Genomic DNA, 17,107 nt, shown 5'->3' on the forward strand with positions numbered 1-17,107 from the left:
GAAAAATATATCTTGGTTACGAGAAGGAGGTGATGGTATTTGTGGTTACGAGAAGGAGGTGATGGTATTTGTGGTTACGAGAAGGAGGTGATGGTATTTGTGGTTACGAGAAGGAGGTGATGGTATTTGTGGTTACGAGAAGGAGGTGATGGTATTTGTGGTTACGAGAAGGAGGTGATGGTATTTGTGGTTACGAGAAGGAGGTGATGGTATTTGTGGTTACGAGACGGAGGTGATGGTATTTGTGGTTACGAGAAGGAGGTGATGGTATTTGTGGTTACGAGAAGGAGGTGATGGTATTTGTGGTTACGAGAAGGTGATGGTATTTGTGGTTACGAGAAGGAGGTGATGGTATTTGTGGTTACGAGACGGAAGTGATGGTATTTGTGGTTACGAGAAGGAGGTGATGGTATTTGTGGTTACGAGAAGGAGGTGGTGGTATTTGTGGTTACGAGAAGGAGGTGATGGTATTTGTGGTTACGGGACGGAAGTGGTGGTACTAGTGGCTTCTTCCTCTGCTGTATATTATGTAGTGTCGCCGAGTATCCCGTTTTATGTTTTGTTGCCGCATGGTTGCAGCGGTGGCGACGGAATCAGCAGTTGCCGGAAACACTCAACTTCCGGGTATTTGACAGTGAACGAGGATGTAAAACTTGAACCCTTGCCGTGTCCACTCTTTTTAAACGCCTTCCATCCTGTGCAGTATTGTTATGATGATGATGATGATGATGATGACGACGATGATGATGATGATGATGATGATGATGACGATGATGATGATGATGATGATGATGATGATGATGATGATGATGACGACGATGATGATGATGATGATGATGATGATGATGATGATGACGACGACGATGATGATGATGATGACGACGATGATGATGATGATGATGATGATGATTATCTTGCTACCAACAGGCAGTTTTATTTAGGTTGAACAGACTTGAGGAGAAGTTAAGGACGTCTACTACTAACACACTGATTTATAAAAGTCTCTCAGAATCTTAACATTGTCTGAATATAGCCAGAATAAGGTGAAAAGTACTGCGTCGGACTGAGGGGGTTAATGCTCCCTGCAAAATTGTTGAATGTTAGTCAAAGTGAAAGGTTTCATTGTTAAGACTTCCGCTGTTTGTGTAATTTATGGTCACAACAGATACGTTACTCTCTCCCCACGTCACTCGTACGGAAGGGCTTAGGAATTTTATGCTAAATCCCGTATAAACCTTAAGTCCGTTCCCCAAGGCTTGACAGCCCTTCAACACGCAACAGATTGCGTCACACACCATCACGCGTCGGCTCTTGAACACCAATACCCGACTGGTGTGATGGTGCTGGTATTACTGGGGGTATTTTGAAGGCCTTGTTTAAGATCTGTTACGACTTTTCAGCGAGATCTGAATCCGCAGAAGCTTTCCTTACGTCAGGCCAGGATCGATCTCGCGTCCTTTTACACAGTAGTCCAAGAGTCTACCTGTATAAGGCACTGTACCTCCATACATCCGTAGTGGGGAAAGGTTTAATTAGATGATAACGTGGACACCTAACCCTCTCGCTGCTGTTGATTCTCTTTGGTATTTTATTAGGTAGACACGGGACGGTTTGTTGTTCAGCTGAGTAAAATCCAAGTACTCAAGAGGTTGAAAACTAGACAGAGCAACGCATTTGGTAAAGAGATAAAGGAGAAAGATAAAAATTCTACTCCCTTTACTCTGACTTGGCTTGAAACTGCCATCTCCCTATCTCGAGTCCTAATTTTAAGAAGTGTTAGGATTATAGGGTATTGGAACATATCTAGGGTACTGCTAGACGATTTTACTCAGCTGAAAAGACCATCTCGCCACTGAATCACTAAAGGCTGTCTCCAGTAAAATATAGTGCCCCGAGTGAGGATCAAACTCACGACCTTGAGATTATGAGACTCACGCGCTGCCTACTGCGCCATCGAGGCCTCGGACTCAAAGGAGAAACAAGTAAGGAATAGGAAAAGATAAATGAAAATAATTATACTCATTTCATCTGATGGAACAGAGTCACTCTGCATATACAGTACTAAGTTGCGGCTCCATCAAATTTAATGAGCCTTAGTAATGAAGCAGAAATGAATCTCCTTGGTTATTAGTCAAAGTTATCCTCCAGTCTGACTGAAATTGCCCCTCATCTTAGCAGAAAAAAGGATTAGGTATATCAGAGGAGAGAGAAAAATGGACAATTATGTGTGAAAACCGCAGGTGTAAAAATAAAACCAATAAGAATGGAAAACGGAAGGGATAATGGAAACATTTGGAGTTCGAGAAAGTATGGACGAAAAAGGAAAACCGGAAAAAAAAGAACGGGAAGGATTTTGGAAAGAACAAGTGGGTGAAAACTTTGAGTGAAAATTATGAATGAATATCTATCTATCTATCTATATACCTAGGCTGCTTCCCCCAAGGAAAGGGAGGTAGCCGAGACAGGACGACTCACTCTCCATTTACTCATCCATTCAAACACATTCATTCGCATCTTAGCCCCAAAGGGGAGAACGGACAGATCCTCACCGCATCACACCGCACAAGGGTCAACTGCGCAATGCAAGCAGTGACATCCACAGCAGGGCCCGACAGCAGAACTGGTTTACCCCTGCCACATCACAACAGACCCATCCCCTTACCCGCACCTGACCTGACCTGAATAAGGAAATGAAAAAGAAAAGGATAATAAAACAAAATGTAAGTCCAGAAAGTTATGGACTCGGAAAAACTAATAATAGAAGAAAATAAAGAATAATGGAAAGAACTGTAGCCTGAAAAAGAACGTTGATCAGACAGATTAAAATAGGGTATATGAAAAACATGGAACGAAGAAGTAAAAAGAGATCTGGAGAAAAGGGAACAAAAGAAGAAGAGGGAAGAAGAGAGGTACAGATATTAGAGATGAAGATGAAAGCAGAGAGAGAGAGAGAGAGAGAGAGAGAGAGATAGGGTGCATGGAGTATAAGTTGAGTAGAGGGAAGGTGAAGGAACGAGGGAGAGGAAAACAGTGAAAGAAGGCAAACTATATTATTAGGAGAGAAGAGGAAAATGAACGAGAGGGGATAATTGGGACTGAGTAGGAGAGAGTGTGGAATACAGGCCAAGGTGAAGTACTGTACTTCGAGGGAATTAGGGCAAATGGAGCGAAAGGAGAATGAGAAATTGACTAACAGTGTGTGAGAGAGAAGGGGTAATATGATGTGACCTGAACCGTGAACAAAATGGAAGGACAAGGTTAGGGAGTATGATATTTATTAAGGAGGGTGGAGTGCTGCCAAGTGGATTAAATTAGGATTAATATATTGTCAGAGATAGTGTCAGGGAGGGTTTTCAGGATAATATGTACCAAGAATAAGGTGGGATATTTGATCACTGGTTGTCTGAGGGAGTGTGAAGTACGGCCAAATGGAACAAAAGGAGATTGATATATTGATTAAGGGAGTGTGAGTGACGGTGGGTTTCTGATGATGTATACGCCGTTAACGAGGTGGAAGGATAGATCGAAAAGTTTAGGCGTGGTAGTGGATTTCGCTAAGTGGAGCAAATGGAACTGTGTATTGACTGAGAAAATGTGTGAGAATGGATTAAAAAGAAAATGTTTATACAGAACAAGGTAGATATGATCACATGGTATAGATGTGGTGAAATACCTTCAGATGGAGCGTAAAAAGTGAGAAAGAGCTCTTGAGATGGTACGTGTATGTATATATATATATATATATATATATATATATATATATATATATATATATATATATATATATATATATACACTCGTATATATAAAACGAAAGCTCAGAGGCTGTGTGAGGGAGGGTGAAGTGCTGCCTGATGGAGCGAAAAGGTACTGATATAATGACTAAGAAGGTTTGTGAGAGTGTGGGATGATAGTATCATAAACAGTGGTGGGATATGAGTATATGGTTTTGGAGAGATGGTGAATTGCCGACAAACAGAGCGAATGGAAACTGATGCATTGACGAAGAAAGTCTGTCAGAACGGGTTAGTAAGGTAGTATATACCAATTATAGATTAGAGAATATAGGAAGGGGGGTAAAGGGCCAACGAAAGCACTGAAACGAGATTAATAGCTGAGAAAGTGTGTGAGAGAGTGGGTCTGCGAAAATGATACATACCAAGCAAGAAAAAAAAAAAAAAAGGATAGGATGAGATGAAAGATTTAAAGGGACAGTAATAGGATGCTGCCAAATGAGTTGAAAAAATTTATTATTGAGTAGAAAGATGTGTGAGTGGTTTGTTAAGATGGCATATACTGTGAACAAGATGGCAGAATGGATTGCCGTCAGACGGACCGAATGAAGGCTGAGAAAATTACTAGCTGAGTGTTTCGGAGTGAACGAGAGGGAAGCTGGAGCGTCATGGGAGGAAGGGTCGGGAATGAGTAGGTACAGAAAGGCCTTCAAATCTTCTATCCGGGCTCTTAATAACAAGGCATTAGATACTGGTAGACCGACAGGTAGATAAATAGAGATATATATATACAGTAGATAGATTGATTGATAGCTAGGTAGATAGACATTTAGGGAGTTAGACAGGCTGACAGATAGATGGGCAAATAGACCACATTCTGGGACTGGGCTCTGTATAGTCTGAAACGGTACAAAATATAGAATATACAAGTGCTCGTGGGCCCTTCGGGCCCCTCGCACTTGCTCCTTCGGAGGGCTGTCGCGCTGCTATAGTATATTTGAGTTATAGCTATGGGCAAAAAATTTTACGGAGATTCTATGCCGGCGCTGGGAGCTTTTTTTTTTTTTTTTTTTTTCAAACGTGATCGTTCATTAAATATAGTAAAAGTTTTTCGATTGTGATGGGACCAAGTTTTTTCACATCAGCGAATTTTTTGCGATTTTTGTATCAGTTTTGGTGTGATTTGAATGTGTTGTTTTGGCTGCCCAACACACACACACACACACACACACACACACACACACACACACACACACACACACACACGGCTAGTGCTGTAGTATATTAGATAGATGCTCTTTCTAGTTCCTCTCTCACCCACTTCACCCATACACAGACAGACAGACATTGTCGACAGACAGAATTATATAGGTAGACATAGTTAGATGGAGATAGATAAGCAGATTGATAGATAAATTAACAAATAAATATACAGATCGGCAAATAAGTAAAAGTCAACATTCTCAGCAGTGTATCTGCAAGAGATGACAGCAGTGATACAGGCTCAGTAAAGGAGGAGGCGAGTGAAGCTTGGCTTGAGCACACCGGCAAACTGTTGACGGCGGTTTTAGTAGCCTCACTTTTAGCCTATTTCTCTCTTCTCTTTTTTCTCTCTTTTTTCCTGCTTTCCTTTCTGTTTTTCTCTCACTTTTTCTGCTTCCCTTTCTGTTTTTCTCTCATTTCCTGCTCTCCTTCCAGTTTTTCCAACCCTGTTTCTCGCTGTGTTAGTGTGTTGGAATCCCTCCCCCTCCCCTCTCTCTCTCGCTCTCTCTCTCTCTGTCTCTCAGGGACCAGAATAGCTCACTGGTAGCGCGCTTGGTAGTGCTCGCGCCTCACGACCGTAGGGTTGGCAGTTCGAGTCCTCACTAGAGTAGCGTATTTGTGGTGAGAGATATAGCGGTCACTCCAAGGATCTTGTCTTGCCCTGCAGTTCTGTATGGTCCATTGGTCCTAGTTCGGGGGACTTTCTCTCTCTCTCTCTCATATATATATATATATATATATATATATATATATATATATATATATATATATATATATATATATATATAAACAAAGGAGTAACTGGTCCACATCATTGGGCATGCTGTTGATAGTTGTTCTACTTTTGTGTATTCTCTTTTCTTGTTGCCGGACGTAACCTCTCCCCATCCGTAGGCAGACAAAAGATCAGGATGATGGTGGTGAAATGGAAATAGCTTCCATGGATTTCCCATTACTGAACAAAAACATCTGAAGCGGAGTGTTATTTGTGTGTGTGTGTGTGTGTGTGTGTGTGTGTGTGTGTGTGTGTGTGTGTGTGTGTGTGATCATTCTTTAGGTCTGATAGTATGTGCGAGCAAAGTATCTCAGTTTAAATCCGATTTGGACCTGACATGACTGAAGGGTTGCGAGATTTCATAGGGCTTGATATATATATATATATATATATATATATATATATATATATATATATATATATATATATATATATATATATATATATATATATATATGTATATATATATATATATATATATATATATATATATATATATATATATATATATTGAATTAGGACAAGTCAAGAATCAGGGTCACATACCAAGGTCAGCTTAAAAAGTTTTGAACCGATTTAAACCAAACTTGGTGGAAGGGTTGAGGGTAAGACAACGACGAATGATTCGAATTTGAGAACAGTCTTTCAAAAGTCAAGGTCATAAGATAAGGTTAAGGTTTCGACCCTGTTAGTTTGTTTTGATTCGAACTGAACCAAACTTTGGAAGGGCTGTCAGGCAAGGAAGAAGAAAGGCTCGATTTTGAAAACAATAGGTCAGAGGCCATGCTTGGTAGAAGGGATAAGGGTCAGGAAAGGATAAAAGTATTCAGTTTTGAGAACAGCTGGATGGACGTCAAGGTTATAGACCAGATTCAAAAGTTGTGCCCATAGACCAATAATTGTAGGGCGCCGATGTTGCATTGCGAATCATCATCATCATCATTGCCAGACGCCATGTATCCCAAACGGGGTGGCCAAGGCTTAGAGTTAATTGTTTTACAGGAAAGGGCACTACTCCTCCACCAACCCCACTTGACACGTAGGGAGAACGTTATGCCAACAGCATCTGGTGTTCCCAGGCGGTCACCCATCCTCCCTCATTTATTATTCATGCAACCACCAGGCAGTTATATTCATCTTATTGAAGATATTAATTTTCTTTCCGAGTAAGTTAATGAAAGCAGTATTTAAGTATTACAGATCAAAACCATTTAAGGGCAAAGTTAAATCGTTCTGCTGGCAGCAAGATTAGAGTACAAAAAATACATTATCGTAGGGAAGGCTTTAAATTTGAAGAAATGGGGCAGAACCTAAAAAAAAAAAAAAAAAAGAACAAAAGGGAGAATGGTGTATGATGGAAGAAAAATGGAATGGGATGGAGGAAAATGAAAAGGAAGGAATATATTAAAAAAGAAATATTGCGGAAAGAGAAATGAAGAGAGCATGAAGAAATGAGAGAAGAGAAACGGTAAAATAGAGAATTCGGATGATGCCTTGGTGGAGCATGACGTTGAAGTAGGTTTACAAGCACGATCTCCGACTGCCTCGATGAAACTCGGATCTGTGTCTCTTGAAGGATCCTGGGTTATCTCGGTGGGAGGTTGGCCCTGTGACTCTTCAGCTCCGGGGCTTCTGTCCATCCCTAGCGGACATCCAAACCTCATCTTTGCCATTAGCGGTACCGTCGATCACCCTGTACGCTGACACCCCACTGGACCTCTCGCCACTCGCCCAGGTTGTGACTTGGACGGTACTGCAAGCGACTGAGAGGTCGAAAGAAGAGATGACAGAAGGGACGGAGGATTTTGGATACGACGAGCCAGGGCCGTGCTTAGGATTTTTGAGAGGGTGGGGGGTTAAAATAACACTTTTTTCATAATGTAGTTTATTCACTATTTCATGCATTCATTCATTCATCGTCTAATCCTGTATTGCCCCATGAGGAGCGTAATTGGCCGGGACTAGGTGAATTGGTCCTGACATTTAAGATGAGAGTGAGCAGCCTTACTCAACCCTCCTGGGTGGCATTACGTGAGCAGTAAAGCTCAACCAACCTTTAGTTGTAAACGGGCACTGATTCAGTCGTATTGGAGCGCTTTAATGACCCACTAAACTATGTAACGCAATACGGTAAACTTAGGTACTGTCACTGACTAAAGTACTGAAAGGATACAAACTCAGGGTAATTTACATATGAACTCTACAGAATCTTGGAAGTGAAACAAAGAATTTAGTCGTTTACTTGACATCTTTCACTAAAAAACACAGGAAAAACAAGAGGAAACACTTCTTCACTCGCTGATATCTGACAGTAAACTAACTCACACTGCACAAAAGACTGTTTATATACCATTATGAAACATTCCAGAAATTTCCACTACGTTCAAGAAACTTCCATTTTTTAGAAGCCTTCCATGACCTTCCATTTATTCTCTTTGGTAACAAAACGTTCTAGGTCCTTCGTGAACCTTCTTAATTCGTTCTTTCTCATATCTTGTAGAACTTTTAACTTTTTCTATTATTTTCTATCTTGTAACTTTCTTAACAGAATGTAATTAATGAGTTGCGTTTTTAGTATTATTTTCATTCGAATGTCTGTGTTTCCAAATGGAGGGATTAAACCCTCCCCCCCTCCCCCCCTTCACCGTGTACAAGGCCTTGCGTCGAGCCTCCTCTGTGTCACACTCAGATTCCGAGGACTTTGAAAGTTCCTCAGAGTCTACAAGTTGTGAAACTTCCCCTTTGATGTATTTCCCAAGGGCTCAGGGAAGAGTGGGGAGACGCTGTCTAGCCGCACACACTAGGGATGATTATGTTAGAAAGGGAAGGGGGGGGGGGTGAGAAAGAGCAAAAGGAGAGCAAAGATGCGAGAGCAAAAGGAGAGCAAAGATGCGAGAGGCAAAGGAAAGGCAAAGAGAAAGAAAGCGCGAAGACAAAAGAACTGAGAGGAAATAAGACAATGGAGAGAGAAAGAAAGATGTGCATGAAGAGAAGAGAGTGAAAACAAAAGAGAGAAAATGTGAATAGAAAAGAGAAGAAATCAGAGAAGAGAATAGATAATATTTAGAAGAGACAGGGGTGAAAGGCGACAGACATGAAGAAAAAGAGTGGAAGTAAGGAGAGGAAAAGGAAGATGAAAGAGGAAAAGATACTAGGAAAAATAATGAAGAAAAGAATATTATGTGCTTCTCATTTGGCAGATATGAACAGGATTTTAACCCTTTCAGTTCGATGCCCAATTGATATTCTTCCTATCCTCTGACGATGTAATTAACCTTTGGGATAGTCTTGTGCTGAAGTGGTTAATGTACTGTCTCTAGTTTGTATAGTCTCTTCAGAGCATCATATATTGGTCAGGCAGAAGTAAAAAAAAAAAAATGATAGGGGACTGGAGGATATGAGTATCACACTGAAGAACTCATTTTGTCTTCCCTTGTCCCTGTCCACCAAGCAGCAAGGGGTGTGATAATACCTATGTGATCATTTCCAGCAACAAGGAACTTAGCAGATGTTAAATTTCTGCTGTGTTGATCTTTGTGAAGCGGTAGACACTAATCTGAGCCTCATTCTTCTTCTTGACTTAATTATTCTGATTCCTTCGTCCTCTGCACTTGAATATTCTCCTCTTTACTTAAATGTACTGGCTTCATCCTCTTGACTTGAATGAACTGACCTTCTTCCTTTTGACTTGATTATATTGCCTCCTTCTTCCCGTTGACTTGATTTTACTGCTTCTCTCTTCCTCTTGACTTGATTATACTGCCTCCTCCTTCCCATATACTTCATTACACTGCTTCCTCCTTCCCGTTGACATGATTATACTGCCTCCCCTTTCCCACTGACTTCATTACACCGCTTCCTCCTTCCCGTTCACATGATTACATTGCCTCTTTCTTCCTGTGCCACGATTGTGCTGAAGTTGGTGGTTGTAGAATGGCCACACAGCTCTGGGATCGAACCCGGCTTAGGAAGACTACCACTCTCGGTTGTTAGTGACTGTACCACCACAGCTGCTGAAACGATAACACGTCCCTCAGTTCATGCATTCCCGCGACCATGCAGATAGCAGAGTATAGTGCCTGATGGTGGGTGTATAAGGCATGGTGTTAAATGAGAGAGAGAGAGAGAGAGAGAGAGAGAGAGAGAGAGAGAAACACGACAAAGAAGCCAAAGAGAAGAGGGAGAGGAAAAAGCTGCAGGAAGGATGTGAGTAAATAAAAAAAAGTGAGTGATTAAAAGTAGGGGAGAGGGAGAGACCAGTGAGTTATGGTGACGGCTGTACGTAATTAGGTCTCTGTGGTGAGTTTTTATTTCAGGTGATTAATTGTAGGCTATCTATCTATATTTATCGTTTATCCATCTCTCCGTGTCTAATGTACCTGTCTGTCTGCGTACCTGTTCACTTACCTACCAGTTTTTCCATCTATCTTTATGTGTATTTGTCTACCCATATGTTTCTCCGGCACCCAGTTCTCCGTTAATTTGTCCATCCATCCGTTCGTTTATTTTTTTCCCGTCTCTCTGTCCACGTATTTGTCTTTCTTCGTGAGTTATGGTGACGGCTGTACGTGTTTCGGTTCCATGTGGGACGGTTTGTATTTTAGGTGATTAATTTTGGTTTATCGTTGTCTGTCTCTTTATCTGCGTAGTCTGTCTGTTTCCCTGTATGTCTGTCTTTGTGTATGTATATTTTCTGCCAGTATGTCTGTCCGTTTATCTGTGTAGCTGCCGTTTTGTGTTCTCGTGTCGACATGGATTTTGACCACTGTAGGATATTTAGACTCGTGTCCTTATATTTTGCTTTTATATAATGGTAATTATGGTGGTCTCTGTCTGTCTGTCTATTTACCCGTCAATCCTGCCTGTTTGGAACAAGCTGTCTCTATCTCCTCCATACTTTTGTCTGTCTACCACTCTCCTCCGGTATGTTTATCCAGTTAACCAGTCTGTCTGTTTGTCTCTCAGTCTCTCTGGGCTATGGTAACGGCAGAGCGTGATTTAAGTATCCAGGCTCAGATTTTTTCCCCATATTTTGATTTGGTCTGTCAATCTAATGTGTCTGTCCACTGAACTTCTGTTTATCTCAGTATTTACACGTCTTTCTCTGTGTGTTTACTGATGAGTCTGTCCTCATCACAATTGTTTCCATCATCGTAGTTACTGTGGCATTAAAATGAAACTCGAACAAGCATAACTTCGCCCGTGATCATAGAAATCGTGTTATAGTTCATTCACTTTAAATTGGCGGAAATTTTTCGTTATTTTGCAGCTAATTTTCTGAAACGTAATAAAAAGAACTACTGTGCCTCTGCATTATTATCATAGCATTTTTTTTACCGGCACCATGTGTTAATATTAATTTCTTGTTGTTGTCCAGCATTCAGGATGGAGATAGGAGAATGAGGGCCAAGTTAAAGTGAACAGTACAGTGGGTTGAGTCTCCATCTCGCTCTTAGTTACTGCGCCTCTTGTTGTCATTGCCAGCCTCGCTAGCACTCATTAACTCAACACTCATCTAGGTCATCGTTATACCCTACTCATTAACGACCTCATCATCATCATTATACTCAGTACTTTCAACTTGAGGCTGAAATTAATGAGTGCCTGGGAGTTACGGCACACTTCAGTTGCATTCTCTCTCTTTCTCTCTCTCTCTCTCACACACACACACACACACACACACACACACACACACACACACACACACACACACACACACACACACACACACACACACACACACACACACACACACACACACACACACACACACACACACACACACACACACACACACACACACACACACACGTATATATATTCTGAACCCCTATCCCTCTTCCTCCTCCCTTCTTAGCCCTTCCTCCTCGCTTTCCTTACTTCACACCCCTCTCTTTCCTACTCTATCCCATTTTTCTGCTTCCCTCCCTTCATATTCCAAGTCCCTCTTCCCTTAACACCTATTTTTAAGTTTCTGTGCCTACCTTCCCATACGTGTTTTTATCCTGTTTCTTCCTATATCTATCCTCCCATTTTTCACCCACTTCCTGCACTCCCTCCCTCCCTTCTTCAGCACCAATCACTCCCTCCCTCACGGCCACCTCGGGACATCACGCAACTTCCATTTTCCCCCCTAATTTTTGGAGAGGTAGATCGTTAACTGGTTTATTGGGAGATTCTTATTAATGATGAATTTTTTAGATAAATTTTTAAACAGTGGATTTTTTTCTTAACTTCTTTTGTTTTGGATCATAAAAATGGTTTTGGATTTTTTTTTAATAGGTGTAATATTCAGGATATGGTTCAATATTTTTCTACCTTTTCCTTTTATCATTTTACCTTTTCTCCTTTTTCTCTTACCCCCTTTCCCCTGTCTCTTCTTCGCATTCCTCCATTTCTCCTACCTATGCTTTTATTTCTTCTCTCCTCCATTTCTCCTGCTTATTCCACTATTTCTTCTCCATATCTCGTACCCTTTCCACTCTCTATTCTGCTCTTCTGCACTTTCTCTTAACTTCTCCCCCATTTCTCCTACCCTGTCCCCTTCTCTCTTCTACCCGTTTCCTCTCTTTCATTTATCCTCATATTTTCTTATCGTTTACCCTCTTTCTTTTTCCTTTTCCACCCATTTCTTGTATTCATTCCCAATTTTCTTCTCTAGCCCCATCTTTCCTCCCCTTTTCCCTCTTCCACCTACCCTTTACCCTCTTCCCTTTCCCCGTCTCAACCCTCACCTCTATCCAATCTGTCTGTTGAATAAATTACCCCTTCGTGATCTCATAATGAATTTCTCTCTCTCTCTCTCTCTCTCTCTCTCTCTCTCTCTCTCTCTCTCTCTCTCTCTCTCTCTCTCTCTCTCTCTCTCTCTCTCTCTCTCTCCCTCTCTCTCACCACGGTCACCAGGTATATTTTCATCTGCCTATGTCTAACAATGTCATCCATCTGAGACATCCCATAAGACTGGAGATTTACAAACAGCCTCCCAGAACGATGACGCCTCTTCTATTTATTCTTGCTGATGCCACCCGATGTTATTCAATTTCGCACCTGTAGGACACCTTTATACCTTTCTATCTTCGGAATATTTTGCTCAGCTTTGGAGAGATTTTTCGAGCTGGGGATTAGATATAGCCTTCATTAACACCTCCAGCACCAGAGGTATATTCTAAGCCAAATAAAATCACCAGAAGATAATGGTAAGATAATAAAAAAGACTTTGAGAGGAGTGAATGGGTTAATGGGGAACTCTGGTATCTCAGGGGTTAGTTTGACTGGCGACCCTGTGGCTTGAGCAGAGAAAGAAGAGAAAAAAAAGAAAAGGGAATATTACATGAAGAATGAGTGTACCCAAATTGAGACATGGGCCCGTATTCCTGTTGCGTTAAGAAGCTCCCTAGCACCTTTTCTTAAGTGATTCATTTTGCTTATTACATCTGTCTGCCCCCCCTCAGTATTACATAACTCCATCTAATATCGCCATACTCAGCATAAATAGCGTACAAAAGAATATTAACTAGCCATGGCCAAAACTAAATCGCTAAGGAAGAAGTGCTAAGGAACCTTTTTAAGTGACGAGAATGCGGGCCTGCGAGTCGCTGGCAGCAATCGACCGGTCACTCTCTTTTTTCTAGGTGTCCTGAATGAGAGAGAGAGAGAGAGAGAGAGAGAGAGAGAGTGAGAGAGAGAGAGAGAATGTCCTTAACACTATTCTAGGACTTTTGTCATGCTCTTTTAACTGCCATTATTCAGGGGAGAGGGTAACGATTTCTTCTCTCTATCTAGCCCTGGGTACGGAATCTGATCAAGCGTGTCTCGCGCTTTCGTTTGTTCTGAGGAAGAAAAAGAAGGTAATGGACAGAGAGACAGATAGACGGACAGACAGACAGACAGACAACAGCTGAAGAATTGAAGTCATCACCAACATCAGTCATCATCATCATCTTCATCCTGCCTCTTTATTGCCACCTGCAGTTGGGATGAGATAGGGAAGCCAGGAAGTGGGAAGAATATGATAGTGGGAGAACTACTCAACGGCACGCCCAGTGAAGTGGGTCACACACATAGTTATTCACCATTCAAGCCCCTCGAATCCTGGCTCCACATGAAGGGTAAGACTATGTCTGTTCACGTGTAGATTCATAATTATTGTACGTATCAGATAGTTCGACGACTGTCAAGTTAAAAAAAGGCATGCCAAACCTTTTTCATACCAGTACACTCCTTCGCATAAAATTAACCTATCCAGCTAGAGGCCTTATCAGTTCCCCGGCCTCATCAGCTTCCATAAACTGTCTGAATCCATGAAATGAATAGTGGGAGGACGGCGGCATTTATGATTTTGCTCTAAATGATTGGTGTTTGTTCAGTACTGATGCGATAAAATGTATTTTCTCTTACCTGCGCTCGCCATCGTTCTCGCCATTTTCTCATTAAGGGTCTGGGTGATCTGAGGCAGTTTTGTTGTCTTCTTCAGTTTCTTCTCTCTGTCTAGCAAAAAAATATATAATATTCCCTCCTACCATCCCTTTAGATAACTTTTCAATGTTTTGTTGTGTATATATATATATATATATATATATATATATATATATATATATATATAACGGTATACCTTATTTTCTCCGACAAGGAGAGTATGTTTTGATCCCTATTTGTTTGTTTGTTTCTCTGTTAGCAGGATTAGTCAAAACTAAATGAGAAATTTGTACCAAATATCTCATTTAGTTTTAGACTAATCCTGCTAAGGGTAGACAGCCCATGTCCCAGGCAACACTCGATTAACTTGTGCCACCCAGCTGGATCCTATTACTGATACTGGATCAGGAAAACAGTTTTTTTTTTTTGAAACTTTAATGAATGATGAGAAAACCTAACTTATTATGATGAGTGATTTGGAAATTCCGTTGCCCTCGTCGGAGAGATGCGCTCCACTGAGTGCCCCTCTAGTTCTGTACCATTCTTGCCAATTTGTGGCATCCTGGAAAAAGAATTCACAAAAAATCGTAAATGTTGGTGCAGAAACGCAGTCCCATCCATACTGTGTAAATCTACAGACAGACAGACGGACAGAGAGAGCGAGAGAGAGAGACAGAGAGAGAGAGATTGCATCCAGCAGATGGATTGGGTCAGGGCGCATTGTTTGTAACGTTACTGGGTTAGCTAATTGCTAGTCAGTTTAGTGCAGTGGGACTGAGACGCATCACCGACGCGCAGAGTGGGGCTATTGGCGACAGTGTGGTTGTGGAAGGTGGAGGCTTTTGATCTGGTTGCTGTTACTATGACTCCAGGCTCATGTGGACGGGAACTCTGTACACTGCAAGCTTCAATTTTCCTTCTCCTGTAGCCCACCATCAGTTTCGGGGTTGGGGAGGGAGTTGAGGGACTTTTGTATAACCAGACACCACAACAACCAGGTAATGTCGGTGTCACATTTTCAAGGCGTCCCTTTACAACACCATGGAGTGACTATTTTTTATTATTATTATTATTATTATTATTATTTTTTAGCCGGGTGATATTTTTAGTTTATTCTTCATGATTCCAGAAGATATTATTTAAATTAGGAAAGCCTGTCGTATTGAAGAGGTTTATTAAGGCTATATATAATAATCTGTTCGGAATGTCTCTCCTTAGCTGAGTGAAATCGTCAGGAGATGGCAAGAGTAGCCTAATATAAAAATAACGTCCCTGGATTCAGCCGGTTAAGATTGTGTAACATGACGCCTGTAGTTCATCCACCTGAACCTAGCGAGTGGCAGAATAAGATTTTGAGCTCAAAGACACAGGCAGCGGGGGTTTGGGGAAAATAAAGCCTAAAGTAAAGCCTACATGTAACGGCCAGCACGTGCCACCACTCATGTCCTTCTGGGTTAAACCACAGTGAAGAATTAACAGTATCCTGAAACAGGCAGTGGGTGAAGTGTTGGTGAAAGTAATCCGTGTACAGTACCGCTGACGCCAGGCAGTTTTTTTCTAGGCCCCCCCCCCCTTTTTATTTATGTGCAAAGAAACACCCTTGGAAGAGAGAGAGAGAGAGAGAGAGAGAGAGAGAGAATGTCGTCTTCCAGAATTCAGACGATTTAAATCCTTTTTTGTGCCAATAAGAGTGATTCATGTCCTGGAGTTATGAAAATTTGAAACAAATCATGAGGACAATTAAAAAGGGGAGTACGATGTGGAGGAGTAAAGCCTACATGTTTTTTGGTGATGCAAGATTATTTTACCCGAACTGTGCCTTACGCAGACGAGATTCCTCCAAAGGTTAAGACAGACAACAAAAATCATGAGATCAGTCAAACAGATGTACTTTGGAGAGAGCGATTCCTGTTTTGCTAACGCTAGGTGGTTTTATTTCCACTTTTTAGTGCAATTAAATGAAGATTCATCTCTCCTAGAGTTAAGATACAGAAAGAAAAAAAAAGAGGGCAGTAATAGCTGATGGTCAGATGAAGAATAAAGCCAGAGATCGAGCGGCATGGACAGCCGCCATTAGGTGACCATGGTCGTCGCCAGCATGCATGTTGGAAGGAAGGAAGTAAAAGTGATGAACTAGCGCCAAGCTGTAATATGGCTATATGGCATTTAGGCTGGCGTTGAAATCGTCATGGCTTGAAAGTGGCGTAAGGGAGAAAGAGTCAGTGTCAGTGGGAAGTCCATAAACTATTCATGTTATGGAATCGATTGTCTAACGTGATAAGAGTAGAGGGATAATAAAGGCCGGAAGAAAAACGGGCATGTAAAGAAGAGAGGTATGACAGATGAGAAAAAGAGGACAGTAAGAGAAGAAAGATGGAGGCAACAAGGCGCCTTTTATTTGCCTCCTACGACAAGCAGGGAAGTATTCTCCCACCCCCCTCTCCCCAGGGGGTTGGCAGCTCTTGGTTGTGCCCTCACTAGCGAGGTGTCCGGCATGGGAGACCCTACCAAAACTACTGGGACACGTAAGCTCCCCCACCACGACAAGGTGGCTGCCTCGGGGAAGAAGCATTTTGGAGACTTTATAAACAGTGCAAAAAGATAAAGTATAAGGAGCGAAGTCAAGGCTTTTTCGGGTTAGAACACCGTGAACAAGTTAAGATAATAACAAAGACAAGAGCAAAGCAAAGGATTGGGTAAATTATATAAAATCTCTTGATGTCGGCGAGCACCTGCCTGCGCTGCATCTGGTGGGTAGAGTACTCTTCCAGGCAGGTCCTATAGCGAGCGTGGAGGTGGGTAGAATAGAGTGGCACGGTGTGGTAGACGACGGGGGGTGATCCACACATATCCTCGGCGCTCCTATGGGAATCGGGAAACACTTGACGGAGGAAAGGCACCCGTCTGCCCCAGCTGTCCA

At 41.8% G+C, this 17,107-nt stretch overlaps 1 non-coding gene across 1 annotated transcript; it reads right to left on the reverse strand.

Moving 5' to 3' along the window:
• Positions 1-1,887: 1,887 nt before the first annotated feature.
• Positions 1,888-1,960, reverse strand: TRNAM-CAU (transfer RNA methionine (anticodon CAU)). Its single transcript has one exon. It is a non-coding gene; the product is annotated as a tRNA-Met (tRNA).
• Between the last annotated feature and the right edge of the window lie 15,147 nt (positions 1,961-17,107).

Source organism: Coenobita brevimanus, unplaced genomic scaffold, assembly GCF_032717465.1.
Source record: "Coenobita brevimanus isolate Jiangsu-jjx unplaced genomic scaffold, ASM3271746v2 jjx.HiC_scaffold_2752, whole genome shotgun sequence".
Taxonomy (NCBI): Eukaryota; Metazoa; Arthropoda; class Malacostraca; order Decapoda; family Coenobitidae; genus Coenobita; species Coenobita brevimanus.